Consider the following 20202-nt stretch of genomic DNA (forward strand, 5'->3'; position numbering starts at 1 on the left):
AATGTATGCATTTACTCTTGCGTTTTAAACAGGGATAGATTAATTGGAATGTGGCAGCGGCCAATCACAGATAATATCTCGGAGAAACCCCTAGCACATGAGCAACTGGCAAACATTGGAGCACCGCCACCTATTTCACGGCCGCTCTTGGCTGCAACGCAACCCAGGAAAGATCACTCTATATGAAAAGCAACAAAAAAGCCTCAGCTATCCGGAGTCCTTGCCAAATCCTTCCCCACCATCTCTGCTCAGAGCATCCTCCCTGCGCTCGAGCTGGTCCAAGAATGTCCTCTCTGGAGAGATGATTCCGCAGGTTTGTGAGCCTACAAAGGCCACGCATGGCTAGCGGCAAGCAGAGGAAAATACGCCTCACAGCACCGGAGAAATATCAAGGGCATGGGCCTGTGGCCAAGCAGCATCTCTGGCAACTCGCTCATCAGCCACGGGCCCTCGCCAAGCATCCAAAATATACAAAGACTGGAAAAAGCGGACAATCAAAGTAGGTTGTGTCATCAACCCTTAGCAGGAGTTGAGGAAGAACGCTGGAGTTAAGCTTATGAACTTGTCTTTCCATTTTCTCATTCATTCTAGTCACCACTCTCTTTTTTCTCTGTTCAGCTCTGTATATCTTAATCCCTCTTACTCTCCTTATCACACTTATATTTCTATTTCTTTCTCCCTCTCATAGTTTCTCAAACTCTTTCCTTCTCTTTCTCTCAACACTGCTCTCTCCCTTTCTCATTCTCTCGACTCTTGCTCTCTCTTACTTCATCTCTCTCTAGCTCTCTTTCAGTCTCCTCACAAATTCTCGCCCCATGATATCCTTCTTTCCATCTCTTTCTAGCTGACCTATCTTCTCTCTTTTCCTCGCTCCCTCACATCTCTCTCTATTTATCTCTCTTGCTCTCGCCCTATTACCCTCTCTGTTACTGTCCTCTTTCCTATTCTCTATTACATTCTCTCGTGTTTTTGCTCCTCTCCCACCTCTGTCTCCCTTTCACTTCTTCCTCTCACTCTCTTCATCCAACTCCTGCACCCCCATTTTCTTTCTTGATCTCAAAATTCGGATTGGGGGGAAATCACACTGTTGAGAACAAATCCCCTTCAAAATCAACGAAAATGAATAGTACGGTTTTTTTAAGTATAAAAAAAACCGATGATCCAATTTGCATTAAACTTCCCATCGATGGATGGATTGGACATTTGGGCTGAAAATTCATTTCTAATTGGTTCATTCCTGGCAAAGAGGATCATTTTAGTTGACTTCAGTTAGATTATGGCACAAGTAATATTTTATCTTACTAAGCACCCTCATGCAGAAGCCAATAATCCAGCATTTCTCAACCTCTACTAATACTGCATTCCAAGGGAGCATCATTGTTCTAACGTACATTGAAATTAGAACTGAACCTAACATATGATATATAGTGGTAAGTAGGTAGCAGCAGGCTGTTTAAATCATGTCTGTCTTTTATGCTACCCTCGTTTTTTTGTCGTGATTCTACAATGCTAATAATGCTCAACCCTTCATGTATTTTTGAGTGCAAGATGTCTGCCATATACACTTTTAATTGGGTGGTCCCATTGAGTGACACAATCCAGTCTAAATTGCCGTATCCATTGCTAGTAGATAGGGTTTACTTAAAAAAAACATGAGTGGTAACATGGGGATGCCTAGGTATCACCAGTGGGGCATATCCTCGATGCAAAGTACTGCAAAGCACCATTAAAGGCTACTTACCAGCAGAAATATAGTTTTTTGTCTTTAAGTAACACTTTTAATCATTTTGTGCTTCTTTGTGGCACTTTGTGTGACTTTATGGCAGTGCAAAGTAATCAAGTCCGTAACCAGTTATAATTCGCAGATAGAATGTTTTTATAACAAGGCCCATAGAACCCGATGACCTATGAAATTGTCCAAAGTGGTGACATCAGCCAATTTGCAGGTCTTGCTTACCAGACAGGGAAGACTGTCTGGTTCTAAAAGGCCTTTGCAGCCTGACCAAAAATATATAGTGGGCTTAGAAACCTGCCATTGCTTTCCATTGTTTAGCCTTGCTGTCTCTCTAATTTGCTTTCTTCTTATTCAATGGCTTGCCTTTTCTTTTTTGTGTTTGTCCATCACCTATAGCATAGCCTCTTTACTATCCTTTTGATTGGCTGACTTGTATAGTCCACTGCTCACTTTTTGGGAGCTACATTTTTATTTGTGGTTAAGCATTCTATGTTTGTACATTAGTTTTCCAGCTCTTTCCCTCTTCTGCTTCTCTGCCAAAAATCCTCCTTCTCTGACAATGTCTTCCTCGTGTACTCCTCACTTTCTTATAAGCTTCTGCCCTTGCCAAACTACCCTGCACCCAGGGTTGCTCGTTCCCTTATGTGCTGCTCACTCCCCTTCCTCAACCTTGGATTATATTTATGTTATCCTCCTTCCCAATCTTCGTTGTTCTCTCCGATTTCCTCACCACACCCCACCACTGTCTCCAACCCACATGACTCTTCCTTTATTAAATTTTAATTTCATTTTGTAGGACAAGGCATTAAATTGTTGTTGGCCCCACCACCTTATAAATTAAAGGCTTTAACACAAGTGAAATTTCATTTTTGATTGCTATTTCATAGATGCACGTATGCATTGTGACGCAAGCTTACACTTGCAAAATGATACAGGTACGCATAAGTCATCACGCGTGCTCCCACCTACGAAACGAGAAGACCCGTGGTCGCATCTTCCTACCTTTTTATGTCTCACGCCTGCGCAGCACTACTCTCGCAGCCAGAGACCTCTTGAGGGTGGTTTGAAAATGTACCTAGGAATCGCACACGCTCGTGCGTGTGCTTTTCCTTTTGTGGCATGCTATTGGCTTTTTCATGCGTCTTTTTATGAAAGACAGCACACAATTGGGCAAAGCCAGGCGTATTGCTCAGCCCATGGCCTATTGGTGTCTGTTACGCGCACTGGCTGTCATGTGGTTTCATTTATTGTGCCCAGACACAGGCGCAATATTTGAAACCACATGTCTTGCTATGGCGCACGCACCACTCCCGGGCTTCTTCTTTTTTGGATCCATTTCACAGGGATACAAACTAAATGATTTTTGATTTAGAGGGTTACTCATTATTAGATTGCTTTCCGCTTTTTGTGTGCCCGTTCTTGGCTCCTTCTTTCAACCACGGGCAACAAGGCGGCTTTTGTGACAGTACTGTTGCACGTTATCGTCTTGTTTTTGTTATGACTGATGCTGGGGGACGTGGCCTAACCGCACAATATTGGCTGCACGGAGCTGAAGCTCTGTGAGAACCCTGCACATCAGAACCCAAATGCCGCCTGGTAGTCGTGTCATTGCCTGAAAGGACCGGCGAACCGGGGTATGGAACGATTGCTGCGACCATCGCACTTGTTTTTATAAATTAAATCGCAGGAAGACTGCTTAAGTTCGAACACTGTCTGGAGCGGCTGCAAGGGAAAAAATGGCACCTGGACCCGATGAAGTGCTCACTGGAAAAGGACAGATCAGCGAGCTGAGCGATCTGGCGCCCTGTGATGGGACTCGGTGCCGATGACATTGAGCCCGCAATGGAATTGCGCCTTTTGACTGAGGTGCATGAGAAGCTGAAATTGCGGTGAGGGCCTCAACTGTGACACAACCGTAGGGCCAGAGGGGAGAAGTGGGCTGCATCTGCAGCAAGTTGAGTAGGTGCAGGAGCCCTGCAAACGTGATTCCCGGAGGCCCCACAGTGACAGGGGCCTCGTGTGAGCCTGGTAAGATGTGGATGGGCAGCGCTGAGCTGCCATGTAGCATGCTCCCCCTGCCTGGGCACGGCCCTCCCATATTAACTAAGAGTAGATCGAGGCACTGATTCCTATTCCCTGCCATGGCTGCGAACGGCTGAAACAGACCTTCCTGGGGAAAACCACAGCAGGGGAGGGGAAGAAAGTACAAGTCAACCTAGCGTGGAACAATGGCACAAAAAAAACCCAGCGATAGCAAAATAAGAGACCAAACCACAATATTGCACACTCCGCCTGGAGGAACACGCTACTCCCACACCACTAAGGCTGCAGAACGTACGTACACTGGCTCGAATACTGAGACCGCAGTGAAGTCAGACCTACATTACCGGACTGCAGAGATCAGATGACACACGCATAGTAGACACAGCGACCATTGCGCAGGAACTATTAGCATATTATTCTGACCTGCAGTCTACTAGATCGATTCATAAACAGGATGACATATCCTCCTACTTAGATGAGATAGCAATGGTCTGGCTTACAGAAGCGTGCCAACATTTCTTAAGTGAACCCTTTTCAACTGAAGAGATAATACAGGCTATTGATGCCAAGGATGGATCCAAGGCACCAGGCCTTGATGGCTTCACTGACACCATTTATAAAACATATAAACACCTTCTGGCACCATATCTCCTTGAGGTATATGCAGAGGCACTGAAAGCAGGAACCTTGCCCCCCAAGCTGAGGGAAGCGGTCAAAACCCTTATAATGAAGCCCGGGAAAGACCCAGAAAAAAGCGTCTCCTACCAGTCACTGTCATTACTTAACTTTGACAATAAAATACTGGCTAAGATGCTAGCTACCCATTTAGCATTACTCATGGAACAGATAATGTTGCCTGCACAAGACGGATTCATACGGGATGGATCCATGGCATTAAATATGCAAACCTTTTTCTCAGTCCTTCACAGAACAGACCTGGGAGTCCCAGCTGTGGCGGCTCTGTTGGATGCTGAAAAAGCATTGGATTTATTTAATGGCCTTTTTTGCATGCTGTGTTGGGGGAATTGGGAATACCGAAGGGATTCTCTGCGCTGGTGAACTTGCTATATACCGGGCCTATGGCACGCATCCACTTTAATGGCAGGGCCGGTATAATTGCAATGGACCCACTGGTGTGACACCTGCATAAGAGTTATATGCATATAGGACTACAGTTCAAATATGCAGACTATATAGTACTCTATGTGAGAAAGCCGTCTGACAATCTCCCGCCGATATTGACAGAAGTCAACTGATATGTGGCCCTCTCCAGGCTCCATATAAACTGGGGCAAATCAGAGTTATATTCCAACAGACACAAGACAAGATCTGTGATGGCCACCCAGTGCTGTGGTGCGAGGCGGGAACCAAATACTTGGGGATATATTTCCACCGGGACAAAGAGCAGGTATTGAGACAAAATTATGGGCTAGTAGTAGACAACATACCTACACAGGTTGAGAGATGGATCTGTCTTCCATTATCCATAGCAGGACGCATAGCAACCATCAAAATGGTGGTCCTACCCGCTGAAGGACTGGGTTCTGCTAAGACCCAGCGGTGCCAGGGATAACACCTAAAACCTTCGTGGGTAACCTGTTCCGGCGTACAAATGACAGAGACACGGGACACTTCCTTCGGCGTCAAAGATTCGAGGTTTATTACTGCAGGGAACACAGAAGTCACGAGAAGTACAAATCATGTAGGTTCACGGAGCCTGATTCGAATTGCTACTGTGGGTCGCTCCTTTTTATACAGTTTTCACGCATAAGATAACATGGTACACAAAGGTTTACAACTTGGTTCCCATCATAAAAACCATAAGGGGTTACTTTCATGTATTCAAGGCCCGGAACATAAGTACGGAAATGTTTGGTGGTTCCCAACTGTAAAAACCCATCTTCCCACCATTAGTACATTCCAATCGGTAGTAAACAGATCGAAGAAGGAACAGAAACAGGTGCAAAGGAAGACAGAAACAGTGGGGAGATCGGAAAGGGTGTAAAAAGGGGTGGTATCGGGAAACACGAGCTACAGGCATCAAAGGGACGTGCCTAATGAGATGCACGGCTGAGACAATAGAGCGACACGGCAAGATGTGCCTCGAGCGGGGCCATCTGCCTTACAGTGTCATCCCCCTCATCATAAAGACACTTACAAGGGAAACGTGTCTTCCGCAAGAGTCTTGGGAATCCCAGGGTCGCAAAGCGGACAGCGTCCGTTCGCTGGCTACTTGGGGGCAAGAGACAAAATGGATGCCGCATCTAAGATGGAACCCGTGGGCTCGGATGTAGAAACCCACGAAACAAACGAACGGGTTAGGCTAGCACAGCGAAAACGCGTACACCCACTAAACTCGTCATTTGGGGTTCATAGATACCAGACTCGACCATATTCGTGCGAGTCCAAAACACCACTTACGATCGTCACGGAACCTCAGACGCTCCTTTTGCCCTCATGTAGGCAAGCACTAGTCGGAATCATACTCGATATTCATCAGACCATCCAGATGCTGCTGTAACATAATTCTATCCATCTGAGCTCCTTTGGTAACAGGCGGCTGTCTTATACACGTCGTAGCACAGAGGCCACATAAGGCAGGACCACATTGCACACAAAGGCAACACGTGAACAGGAATGCTATAACAACCCCGATGATCATCAGAATCTTCCAACCCCAAGTCGACATTAGGCCCCAAAACCACCCAAGTAGCGTCCAATCCCCTACGTCCACGTGTATGGACTCGGAGATCTTATGCAACTTCGAAATGGCTTGATAGACAGTCGGAGCGTTATCTGGAATGAAAATACAGCAGCTCGAATGGATCACCTTACATACTCCACCTCGGTCTGCTAAAACAACGTCTAAAACCATACGGTTTTGTAACGTCATAAGCCTATCCGCCTGAAGTTCTGCTGTAATGTTACCAAGGGCACTGGCAGTGATATTAGCTGTCGATTCCACCACTCGAGTCAACTGTCTCAGGTTCCTACTATTGACCATAGGTCCCCAAAACGGAAAGAAACCCTTGAAAAAGTCTCCTGCCTCTTGACCGGCAGTGTCCTCTTCGCTAATCACGCCCCTCACAATGCGAGTCTTGTGGTAATCGGAGGCGACTGTAAAAGTCGGTTGCAACAAATTTGCAATGTAACATGTGCCCACAAAGTCGGAGGGCAACCACGTGTACGCACGATCATGACAAACAAAGTACGTACCCTTGGCAGTCAGAAACACAGGGGAAGAGAGCATCGGTAAGACATACGTCTCGGAGCAGGCCACGACCTTTTAGACAGAAATTACCAAGGTGGGGTACGATCCATATTGGAGACGAGCTTCTAAGCTGTCTTTCACCCACGAGCGCACTATACTCAGCCTCACTCAGATCCCTATAGGCTCGCACCTCTTCCTCTGGGACGAGCGACGGCTCATAGATATCCCTATCTAAATCAGCGATCGCTATAGCCAAAGGCTTGTGGTATGGACCGGGACCAAAGTGCGGAGGACGTGGCTCTCGATTGGGGTAGGAATCTAGTGCACTTCGAAACATTGTTTGGAATGCTCGAGCTGAACCCTGGGAACTATAAGGAAGGACCAAGTACGGAATTCCCTTATCGGTGGTATGTGGCATCAACCCACACACCCAACAATTGGTAGTGTTAACCACCAACTGATGTTGATGAAGGAGCTGAATGAAGGAATTGTTCATAAATTCCGCACGTCTAGCCTGCTCGTTTTGGGGTAAGATGTGGAAGGAATGGGGAGAAACAGTAGAGGTAGTTTTAGGCTCAGGAGAAGGGGTAGGTGAGGCAGAAGGCAAGAACGTCAATATCAGATAATACACCCCACCCACCAATAGCGTTAGAAACAAAAGGAACACTAGAAACATGAAGCATTTGGTACGAGTAATTTGCTGCAACTTGATTCTTTGGGCCTGAGCTTTTTCCAAATCCACTAGCTTAGAGAACGGCATCCTCTAAAACCGTCCGCAACGTTTCTTGACGCACTTCGTTCTGTGTAGCAGTAGTCAATCCCCAGGAGTTCCCAGGAACCGACGGCCTTCGACCTAGTGTCAAGACCTACTAACCAGAAGGAAGTACACGCGCGGCCCTACGGCTCACCCGTATGCAAGGTATTTTATTTACAAGTATATACAAAATCTCCTAGCTGTGGAAACAAAAAGACATATGGAAACAAACTCACAATATTTTCAAAAACCAAAATCATACGAATGTGTTCAAACTGAACGGTATCAATGGGGTAATGTGGATGTCAAAAAGGGGAAAGCAAAAAGCTTTTTTTTATTTGTCCTTGTTATTAGATCGCAAAAAGTATCGGTTTTTCCCGGGACGGGTCTGTTCATCAAACAACTGATCCGATGGTGGGACAGAGTTCTGCTGATCAGTCAATTGTTCAGATCTTGAGTTTTTCGATGGTAATGGTTCAACAATGTCTTTCTGCTGCACTGAGGGTTCTCCAACAAGCTGGGCGTCGCTAAAAGGGACGAAAGTCTGTGGAGTTTCTGTTTCCGATGAAGCAATGCCTTTCCTCACCCACGAGTCTGCTGATAAAGGTATAGGTACCTTTTTGGTGTGGGTGGCATGCACCCAGTGTTTACGTCCTTCCAAACGAACTGCAGTCCTCGTGGCGAGTAACACTTGGTAGGGTCCAGTAAAGCGGGGTTCAAGATTTCTTTTTCGTCCAAAATTCCTCGTCACCACCCAGTCTCCGGGCTGGAGCTGGTGGCCTGGACCCTCCGTCTGCGTCGGCAGTGCTTCAAAGATCTGTTGGTGAATTAACCTCAGTTTAGCAGTCAGATCATGCAGATAATCGATCAACATTGGGTACTCAAGATCAGAGAACACACTCGGTCTAGGGACTCCCCAAACATTTGCAGGACGGCCGAACACTATTTCATAGGGACTGAACCCTACTCGGGAGTGTACAGTCGCCCTAGTTGACAACAAAGCTAGAGGCAAAGCGTCAGGCCATGAAAGACCAGTTGTAGCCTGAATCTTCCCCAGCTTTAATTTGAGCGTGCCATTATAACCCTCAACCAAACCCGCTGACTGAGGATGATTGGCGCTATGGAACTTTTGAGTAATTCCAAGGCCCTTACACACATTCTTCATCACACTCCCCACAAACTCACTTCCGTTATCAGACCATACAATCCGTGGCATTCCATACCGAGGAAAGTATTCCTTCAGTAGGATTTTCGCAGTGGACAAAGCAGTGTTATCTTTGAGAGGGTAGGCTTCAATCCATCGGGAGAATGCGCAAACCACAACTAAAACGTATTTCAGGTTATTGCATCGCTCCATATGGATGAAGTCTAGCTGAATTACTTCAAAGGGACATGAAGGGGGAGCAAAATGGCCAGGAGGTGTAGGGGTTCCTTTTCCAGGGTTGTACATCATACATATATCATACAATTCTTAACCAATCTCTCAGCACATTTAGTGATACCGTCATTCTTCCATACAGGGGACAACAACTTGCAGATACCTTTCGCACTAATATGTGCTAACCCGTGTGCCATCGTCACAACAGCTAGTACATACGCATCTGGCAACATCCATCTCTTATGCTCCGACAAATCAATCCAACAGCCATTCGCATCCAACTTTCCCGTACTCTCTTTCCACTTCGTCTTTTCAGTCTCGGTGGACTTATTCTGTATCGCTTTTACACTCTCGATAGTATCCTCACACATACCAGTCTCTGTAGGCCACCTTACCGAACTCGCCACATACATTCTCGTGCTAAGGTTCCGGGCAGTCTCCTTAGCAGTCTCATCTGCAAATGCATTCCCACGACCAACATCATCCGTCACCTTACGATGCGCACTACATTTAACAATCGCCACCTGCTCAGGCAAAGTCAGTGCATCCAAAAGATCATTCACAAGTTGTCCATGCAGAATCTTAGTGCCATGCGACGTCATAAAACCCCTCTCTCGCCACAGTCGTCCAAAACTATGTGCGACGCCAAAAGCGCATTGGCTGTCGGTAAACACATTCACCCGTTTCCCTTTCGACAACACACACGCTCTAGTCAAGGCAATCAGCTCTGCCGCCTGGGCAGAATTCTGATTCAATCTTGCAGCTTCCACAACCGTACTCAATGTCACTACAGCATACGCAGTCGTTACATCACCATTCGGCAACTTAAAACACGACCCATCCACATACAAAGTCCCATCGGGATTTTCCAAAGGAGTATTTTTCAGGTCCACACGACCCTTGGTTTCCTCCTCAGTTCGTAAGTAGCAGTCATGAGCTGCTACTTCATCCGATTCCATACTGATTGGCAACAAAGTCGCCGGGTTCAGGACATTACAGCGTTTTATTTGAATGTGACTTTATTTATTTATTTATTTAATTTGTATGGCGCGTTATAACCACAGGGGTCTCTAAGCGCTGTCTGTCCAGATTTACGTGAGAGATGTTACGTGATGAGATGTTACATTCACTTGAAATCGGCTATGCACCTAAGAGTTGCTCCATGCTTGTTTGTACAACACAGTTTTTAGTTTTTTTCTGAAGGGGAGTAGATTGCTTTCCTTCCTAAGATCGGAATCCAAATTATTCCACAAAGCTGGAAGCACGTTGGAGAACGCACGGCCCCCCACCGTGGTCAACTTGAAGCGAGATTGGGACAAAAAAGTGGCGTCCGATGAACGCAAGGTCCTACCCGGTGTGTAGGGGGATATTCGGGATTTCAGATATTTGGGTGCCTTGCCGTACAAAGCCTTGTGAGCAATACACAATCCCTTGAAAACAATTCGCTGACGTATTGGGAGCCAATGTAACTCCTGCATCAAGGGAGAGGCATGGGCAGTCCTGGGTTTTTTGAATATGAGCCTAGCTGCATCATTCATAACACCCTGAAGCTTGTCCAGCAGCCGCTGGGGCAAGCCTAGGTATAGGGAGTTCCCGTAGTCCAGCCTAGCCAGAATTGTGGCTGAGACCACGTGTCTCAGAGTAGGGAATGAAAGCAAAGCAGAGATCTTCCTTAGTTGTTTTAGGAGGCCTATACAGGTGCCCACAACAGTGGAAACCTGTTTTTCCATGGCGTCAAAAGCGTCAACTCATAACCAGACAACCTTGCACTCGTCAAGTGCTGCGTTTTCATACGATTCAAGAGAGTGTCAACTGCATGCGGAACCATCACCGTAAGCATATTATCCATGACCAATCCTGCAGATTGTCGGATGGACACCGCAGCTGCCGCTGTTGCCCTCAGACAACTCGGCAATGCTCTTGCTACTGGGTCCAAGGTCGAGGAAAAATATGCACATGGACGCTGCTTACCGCCGAATTGTTGCGTCAAAACACTCAACGCACAACCTTCCCTTTCGTTAACGTATAGTGTAAACGGCTTACTGTAGTCAGGAGTACCTAACACAGGAGCCGAACACAATGTGTCACGCAGTTCAGAAAAACTTTTCTGACATTCTTCCGTCCATGGCAAAGGAGTTGGAACATCCTTGCATGTAAGAGCCACCAAAGGTTTCGCTAGCAATGAAAAATTTGGAATCCATTGCCTGCAGTATGACGTGATACCTAAAAAGGCACGCACATCTCTCTGAGTTGTTGGCACAGTCATTCGGGCAATCGCTGCAATTCTCTCTGGGGTCAACCTTCTTCCCTCCTTTGACAATAAGTGACCTAGATAGGTTACTTCTTGACAACAATATTGTAGCTTAGAAGGTGACACCTTGTGATGTAAGTCACAAAGATGTTGCAACAACGAAACCGTAGCAATTCTGCAAATGTCCTGAGTGTCTGCAGCTACCAATAGGTCATCGACATATTGTATTAAGGCCGCACGGGCCGGCAACACAAACGCATCAAGTTGACCCTTCAAGGCTTGACTGTATATCGATGGACTTTCACAGTAGCCCTGAGGAGCACGTTTAAACCTGAAGCTGCGGCCACCAAGAGAGAAACCGAAAAGATCTCTACTCTCCTCAGCAATCAGAATGCTGAAAAACGCATTTTTCAGATCGATCACTGAGAACCAAGATGCAGAGGCTGGAATCAGAGTTAGTAGCGCCGTGATGTCGGGCACCACAGGGAACTGAGGAACCACAATTTTATTCACCTCCCGTAAATCGATAACAAAACGATAAACAGGGAGTTTTGATGGATCAGTGCGCTTCAAAATGGGCAGTACAGGGCTATTGCACACGTTTCCCCGAGTCTCCTCAATAACGTCTTTCTCAATCAAATCATAGATGATAGCTAACAATGCCCGTTCACCATCAAGGGAGATACGATACTGGGGAATACGTGGCAAACGCACGTTAGATTTCAAGTGAACAACATAAGGGGAGATGTCAAGCAGGCCCACGTCATTGGGACCTGTTGCCCACAAAGATGCAGGAAGAGAACTCAATTCCGGTGGAAGCTTGTCGAGAGACAAGTACATAGGAGAGACAACTCTCTCACCCAACGTAAGCTTCACTCCCGCAGGAGAACAATACAAAGTCGCATACAGACGTTTTAGCAAATCCAGGCCCAAAAGATTTTCACCACAACCAGTGGTCAAAATCAACGGAGCTTGCAGCTCACGAGGCCCAATTGTAAGGGGCAAAGGGCAGGAAACCGGATTGCTAACAGGGGCGCCAGAGAATCCAACGGAAACATTTGTTAAGCCAGACAAAGGTGCGCCAGGGAGTTTCGAATGCATGATGGAACTTTTCGCTGCACCAGTGTCCAACAGAAAAGGCTCAACGACGCCCGAGGTGGCAACTGCGACGTAAGGCCCTCTCTGATCGACCGGAACTGATACTACTCCCTCTCTTTGTTCATGGCTGTCCTAGTAATTACTATCGTCGATATGGTGATCAACGTAATAATCGTCTACATTGTACTGAGCAGATCTGCTTTGCGATGATCCACGTTGATCAAAACAGTTGTTAGAATCGGAAGAGTTATTGGAACGATCAGTCTGAACACCGCGACCTCTACCACGTGATGCTTGTTGGGGGCCGCTACGACCTCCTCTAGATGAATTACCACTGTTTCGATCACGCAAAACCGGACAATCGAATTTCAGATGACTCTCGTTCCGACAATAGGCACACTGATTGTACCCCAATGAAGATCTGTCAGAAGAGGAGTCATTTCGAGATTGCGATCTGTTCGACTGAGACTGCGACCTATTCCGCTGTTGCGAATCGTTCTGATTCGAACGTGGAGGATACGCTTGCTGCAACAGCACTTTCATTTTGAGCTCTTTCGTCTTTTTATCAGCGCGGTAAATCTCTTCTTTCTCTCTGTTCTCATAATATTGTGCTGTGGCCAATATTTGAGCAGAAGTAGAAACAGCCCAAGCACTTTCTGAATTACGCAATTTGTTGCTTAAGTCAGGCAGCAAATTGGAGACAAACTTATCCACAAACAATCGCTGTCCTCCCTCAGTACCCATATCTTGACCACTATGATCGATGAATGCCTCCTCAAATCTCGTAAAGAAATCAGAGACACTCTCGTCCTTCTTTTGCTTACAAGCGGACAGTTTGTCCCAATTCACCTTCATGGCTGGCATAAGCGTTTCATAAGAGTGATAATTCTCTGAGGAAGATCCGTAATCAACTGTTCAGGCTTAGCCCCACCAATTTGACGGGTGTCTGCTGCCACAAGAGCAGGCCAGTCACCACCTAGCTCATTTGCATGATTTTCTTGATGAATCTTTGCCCATACCGGTTGCGGTACGACATTACCAAACAGCATATCGATATCGGCAAGATTCATTATCGTAGCATCCACGAGCTGTGATAATTCCTTATAGTACCCTGCAGGATTTTTGCGAGGGTCAGGCAAAGATTGTTTTACCTGCAAAACTTCCGATCGTTTGCATGGAAGATGTATCCATACTCTCTGAAAATGTGGCAGGATCGGTGGAGCAGCGCCAGGGTTACCTGGCATCCACACTGGTGGAACTTCGCGCATGGGGTACTGACCAGGCGCTTCCAGCGGTCCCTCAATATCTTCTAAAAACAATGCTCGAGGCATAATAGAAGGACGAAAAGACAGCAACTGCTCGACAGCACGTCGAACATTGCTACCCACTACCATTCCACTTGAGAACTGTAGCTGAAGGTTAGTTAGAGCAGACATCGTTTCTGCGGATGCATCAACAGATATTTGGTCTCGCAAAACCTTGCACATTTCCTCAAATACGAACCTCTGTGTCGGTATATTGAACTGAGAGAACGTGTCAAGCACCACACGTGGTGGATTCCTAAGGGGATATTTCATCCAAGCCATCGCCATATCATATAGACAGTCACGTTCCCGACTACCGGGAAGCTGACTTCGTCTCTGGGGGCCGTCAGAACCAGCGGTCTCAAGAATCGGTCCAAGAGAATTAAAGAAGTTAGCGGCTACAGAAGGGACACGACGTCCAGTAGACGGGGTAGTAGAATAACCCAATGGGGTAACAAGAGAAGTACCAGGAACAGAGGGAACAGCAGGAGAAACCAGAACAGTAGAGGCAGCGAGAGCAGGAGTATGAGGAAGTACTAGCGGAGGAGCAGTAGGGATGGAAGCAGGTAGAGGAGCAGGAACAGTTGGAAGTACAGGAACAGGAGCTGGTTGGGGAACAGGGACAGGGGGGACCACAGGAGTAGCAGTACCCTGTACATACGGAGGTGGTGACTTCATAAGATAAGACATTAAAGGGTCCTCTGTACCTTCCTCCTATTTATCCGTATCCGCCGGTAAAGCGGGATAGCACTTATCTATGGACATACGCTGTAATCTATCGAAAACTTCCTTTTCCTTTTCCTCCTTATCTCGCTGAAACTGCTCTGCTTTTCTTACCGTGGTAACAACTCCATCTCTCTGGTTACGTTTAATCTGTCTGATTTCTTTCTGTTTGGCTTCTTTACGCCACAACCGAAAGGAATCAAACATGGCCGGCCTTGATTTTCTTTTAAACAATTTGGCTTCAAGATTATCTAGAATCGGGGTCTCAAAACTACCATGAGGTGGCCAACTAAGGGCACCATCATTTTTAGTATAGCGCACCCAACACTCATTGAATGTAATCGGACCTAACCCGTGCTTGCTATACAATTCATAATTTGGAGTTCCAATCGGAGGTATCGGACGCGAGTCCTCCAATTGGGAATCCGCACCACAACGTCTAAAACAACTGAACAAAGTACTACGGCCAGGCATCTTGCACACTAACCGAGTTTCACAAACTTCAAGGGTTATAGGATTAACAATGTCCCTGCAAAGAGCAAAAACCCTCGGTTTTTGGCGACTGCAGACGTCAAATATCACAACAAAGAACCAAGTACTAAGAACCACAAATGCAATGGAACCATGCAACAACTAAGCACCCACAACTAAGGACTCTGGGAGCGACCCACAAATACTTAACTCAAAGATCGATGGCGTCACCAGGAAGGCCCGTCTATCGTCTCGCTGTACCAAGGTCTACGCCAGGCGCCAAAACAGGTCTACAGTCAGGGCAGCAGTCTGTCGCAGCCGTCAGGAGGCGGGAATCTTCGCGGGAAAAGTCGTCGGGCCACTTGTTTCGACAACAGGATCGATGAAGCGGGGTGCACCTTCCCTCGGAGATTTCACACGAAGTTCCTCACAATCGTCGGGCTTTGGACCGGTACCACTGATGCAGCCCCACATTGGGCGCCAACTGAAGGACTGGGTTCTGCTAAGACCCAGCGGTGCCAGGGATAACACCTAAAACCTTCGTGGGTAACCTGTTCCGGCGTACAAATGACAGAGACACGGGACACTTCCTTCGGCGTCAAAGATTCGAGGTTTATTACTGCAGGGAACACAGAAGTCACGAGAAGTACAAATCATGTAGGTTCACGGAGCCTGATTCGAATTGCTACTGTGGGTCGCTCCTTTTTATACAGTTTTCACGCATAAGATAACATGGTACACAAAGGTTTACAACTTGGTTCCCATCATAAAAACCATAAGGGGTTACTTTCATGTATTCAAGGCCCGGAACATAAGTACGGAAACCGTTTGGTGGTTCCCAACTGTAAAAACCCATCTTCCCACCATTAGTACATTCCAATCGGTAGTAAACAGATCGAAGAAGGAACAGAAACAGGTGCAAAGGAAGACAGAAACAGTGGGGAGATCGGAAAGGGTGTAAAAAGGGTTGGTATCGGAAAACACGAGCTACAGGCATCAAAGGGACGTGCCTAATGAGATGCACGGCTGAGACAATAGAGCGACACGGCAAGATGTGCCTCGAGCGGGGCCATCTGCCTTACAGTGTCATCCCCCTCATCATAAAGACACTTACAAGGGAAACGTGTCTTCCGCAAGAGTCTTGGGAATCCCAGGGTCGCGAAGCGGACAGCGTCCGTTCGCTGGCTACTTGAGGGCAAGAGACAAAATGGATGCCGCATCTAAGATGGAACCCGTGGGCTCGGATGTAGAAACCCACGAAACAAACAAACGGGTTAGGCTAGCACAGCGAAAATGCGTACACCCACTAAACTCGTCATTTGCGGTTCATAGATACCAGACTCGACCATATTCGTGCGAGTCCAAAACACCACTTACGATCGTCACGGAACCTCACCGCTTGCTCAATCTTTTTCAAAATACACACAGAACACTCACCAAGACTCGGAATAAATGCTTGTCATTATTTTACTAGAACGCACACCACTCGGAACATGTGCTGACATTGCATTGAATATTAGAAGTGCATTGGATAAAATACAAATCTACCTGACCTGACACATTAAATACTGGTATCAAAAGAGGAATATTGAATGACCATAATGTCTGTTGTTTGAGAAATACTAGTATTGCAAATTTGTACTAAACTGTTACATGTGAACAAATATTAAGGTAAATGCAATCTATAAACTGTGACCTTAAAGTTAAAATTATAATTAAAATATATATTTTTTAAAACATTATGACGGATGCTGCAGAGCATTGACAAAAATGCTTTTAACAGCATTGGCAAAGTCAGTAGGTCCAAAAGGCAGGATCTATTGGCTGTGAAATTGTTTGTTGTTCAAATGCCACTGACACTTCTAGCCTCTTCTGCCTTGCAGCTTTCCCATAGCATGGATGCAAAGGGAGCAGAATGTAACTCAAATGGAAGGGCATCTTCTAATGGAGTGAAATAAGAGCTACTCACAGTAATTCTGCTCTTCATTTTGGTCTCTGAAACTTTACAGTACTTACGGCTCAATATACAAAAACGTTTTGTGATTGCACACTCTGCAAATAGCAAAATCACAGGGTTAACAACTGCCAATTCACTTTTTTATGAGCTAATCCAACTTTGTGGCTCTGAAAGCTTATTTTATTTTTAAAAAGAAGTTTTGTGACCAATTCCAATTCGCATTTAGGATGGGCATCACCTCCTAATAGTGAGTCACAAAGGTATTTAGGTTGCAATTGAAAAGCATTTAATGTTTACCAACAGCTAAGAAGGGGTGATCATTTATTGGTAGAAGAGAATGTGAGGCACATGCATCAAGGATTATTGGCTTCGCATATTAATCGGCCCATTTGCAAATGCAAAAAATGCTTTTGAGATGCAGCAAACTCTAATTAGTGATTTGGTAACCTATTACTGAAACGCAAAATGGGTTTGCATTTGGTATTTGGAAGGGGCGTGTTTAGGGCATCCCTTCCAAATAGTCAATCCTAACAATATGCATAATTGTTTTGTGACCGTGAATGCAGTTGCAAAACATTTGCATATTACCACCTACCCTACTTCAAGTAGGTGGTAACTCATTCGCAAATGGGATGGGGTCCCCAAGGGACCCTTCCCCTTTGTGAATGATTGTAAAAGCATTTTAAAGAGCAGGCAGTGGTCCCACGGACCACTGCCTGGTCTTAAGAAATGAAAAGTAAACTTTTCATTTTACCTTTAGAAAAGCATCTTGTTTTCCTTAAAGGAAAAGTGGCTGCTTTACAAAAATATAGATTGCTTTATTTAAAACCAATCACAGACATGGTGGTCTGCTGACCTCAGCAGGCCACCATCCCCGTGATGGCGTAGATTCCTAATGGCTCGCTAATTGCGACCTGCCTCATTAATATGCATGAGGTAGGTCTATTTGTGACCCATTAAGAATTGCTAATGACATTGAAAACAGTTTCATACATTAGGATTAGCGATTACCTAATTGCGATTTAGAGAAAATCGCAATTAGGTAATCGCTTCTTGTAATGATGATACATGTGGCCGAATGTCCCTTCAAGACAGCATTCCCTTTGTGAATCCTGTTGTGAGACAACTGTCTTCGCCCACCATTGATTCCCCAATGAGCAAGTATTTTCTAAAGGGACCGCTGATCCCGTTAAGGAGCATATGCTGCTTGAAAAAAGTTGATCATTTGGGAATGCAGATGCAAGGAGAGGGACTGTTGTTTTTGCAGACTACCATCCTTTTATTTATTGGCAATCGCAGGGGGTATCTTAGATTGTTCAAGTTAAGAAATCAAAGTTGTCCCTCTTTCTTTGTACAGACAACTATTTAATTTAATATTCCATTTTTGTTAATTTTTACATGGGAGTCCTTGTACTGAGTAGGTCACTATGGTTCATCAGTATGTCCATGCCAAAAAGCTGGGGTAGCAGAATTATGTTGATACCTGACATTTCCTTGTCATTAGGTTAAGAAGGCGTGTAGAGAGGAGCCCATCCTCCTAGTGAAGGACATGTTTTGATGCTTGTTTTACCAAAGTGGCTTTGCATGGTCATCCAATAGAGGTGCTCGTGCCTGTAAGTTTAATATTGTTATTGTAATTGCAACTGCATTTATATAGCGCTTACTACACCTGATGAGGCATAAAAGCACTTTTTAGAGAATAGAACACCACTCCAGAACCTAAAAAGGATTAGTGGTAAATTAGTGTAGAGACATATGAAATTAATTGGAACGGTGGACATGTGAGTCTGTTAGTTGTATTGAAAAGGATACTGGAGGGACAGAAGAGGGAAGGGTCTAGAAAGTGTTTATTTGGAGATCATATCAGTAGGAGGAGGTTTTGGATGAGTAAAGGAGAGATGGAGGGTGAAGAGTCTCTAGAAGTGGATTAGAGCGAAAGATGAGGTATCGGACAAGTCTAGGAGGAATACATGTGGAAAGTGGTTAGAAAGGCTTGTTTGGGAAATCTGAATAATAAGAGAGGTTTGAGATGATGCAAGAAGCAGTAAAGGAGGAAAGAGTCTAGAAAGAGTTATTTTTGGGATCATATTAGTAGAATGGGTTTTGGGATAAGTTAGAGAGTGGAAGTAGGAGGATATATTGAGGGAGGTATAGTGTGAGATACCGAGTAATGCATTGGCGATGTGAAATCAGGAGTAAAGTAACAAATATGACGATACATAAGTACATGGAAAGTTTATATGTAAAGGGTTTAAAATGTATTTAATAAACTCAGACTTTGAAGTGTTGTTTTATTTGTTTTTATATTTTGTAATTTTTCCTTTCAATAATTCAATAGTGAAGTAATTGTAGATAAATAATTCTAATAAAAATGTACTTATTTATGAAGTAACCTACATACAAGTTAAACATTGAATAATATAACCAAAGGTAATATGTACATTTGTGAATCAGACCTAACAAATCTTCATATTTATAAACATAGTTATTACAAACATTTATAGAAAGGAATACACATATCTAGATACGTACATTTAATCCAAATAAATGTTTTAATAAGCAGAGATATGCTGTACATTTATGTTTGAGTATGGTAGTTATGTGGTAAAGAGCCAACTCTTGAGTAGTCTTCTTTTTTTAAGTTTAAGAAATTTTTATTGAGTATTTAAAGATAACAATAGTACATATGTTATGCGTGTACAGAAGATATGTAAATGATACGTGCAAATAAGGAGTACATAACATATGCAGTAAAAACTAATTCGGGTGATGAAAAGGATAAAGAAAATAAAGAAGAGAAAAGGAATTAGGTAAAGGGTAGAAAAGCAGAAAGAGAACAAGAAAGAAAGAAAAGAGGGAAGAGAATGAAAAGAAAAGAAAGAGGAAGAAAAAGAAAAGAAAAAGGAAAAAGGAGAAAAATGTATGTGGGATTAAATAGGAAGCATTCAAGAGGGAGAATTAGAAGAAAGATAGGATGTAAAAGGAAGCCAAAGAAGATCAGATTTAATTTTTAGGGGAGTAGAAGAAGAGGCAGCAATAGAGATCCTGTGTTCATCACATACAAAATTCCACCAAGTAAGAACAGTAATCTTAGAGTTATCTTTCCAACACGATAGAATGACTTTGAATGCAATAGAGATGAACAGGTCTAACAGTCTGGCAGAAGAGCTTATAATATCAACATCATCGGATAAAGAACCTAGCAAAACATTCTGTAAGGTTAATGGAGCGGAACAAGAGAATATATTCATACAAGTCTTCCAAACTTCCTTCCAAA

Source organism: Lissotriton vulgaris, chromosome 5 (assembly GCF_964263255.1).
Source record: "Lissotriton vulgaris chromosome 5, aLisVul1.2, whole genome shotgun sequence".
Lineage (NCBI taxonomy): Eukaryota > Metazoa > Chordata > Amphibia > Caudata > Salamandridae > Lissotriton > Lissotriton vulgaris.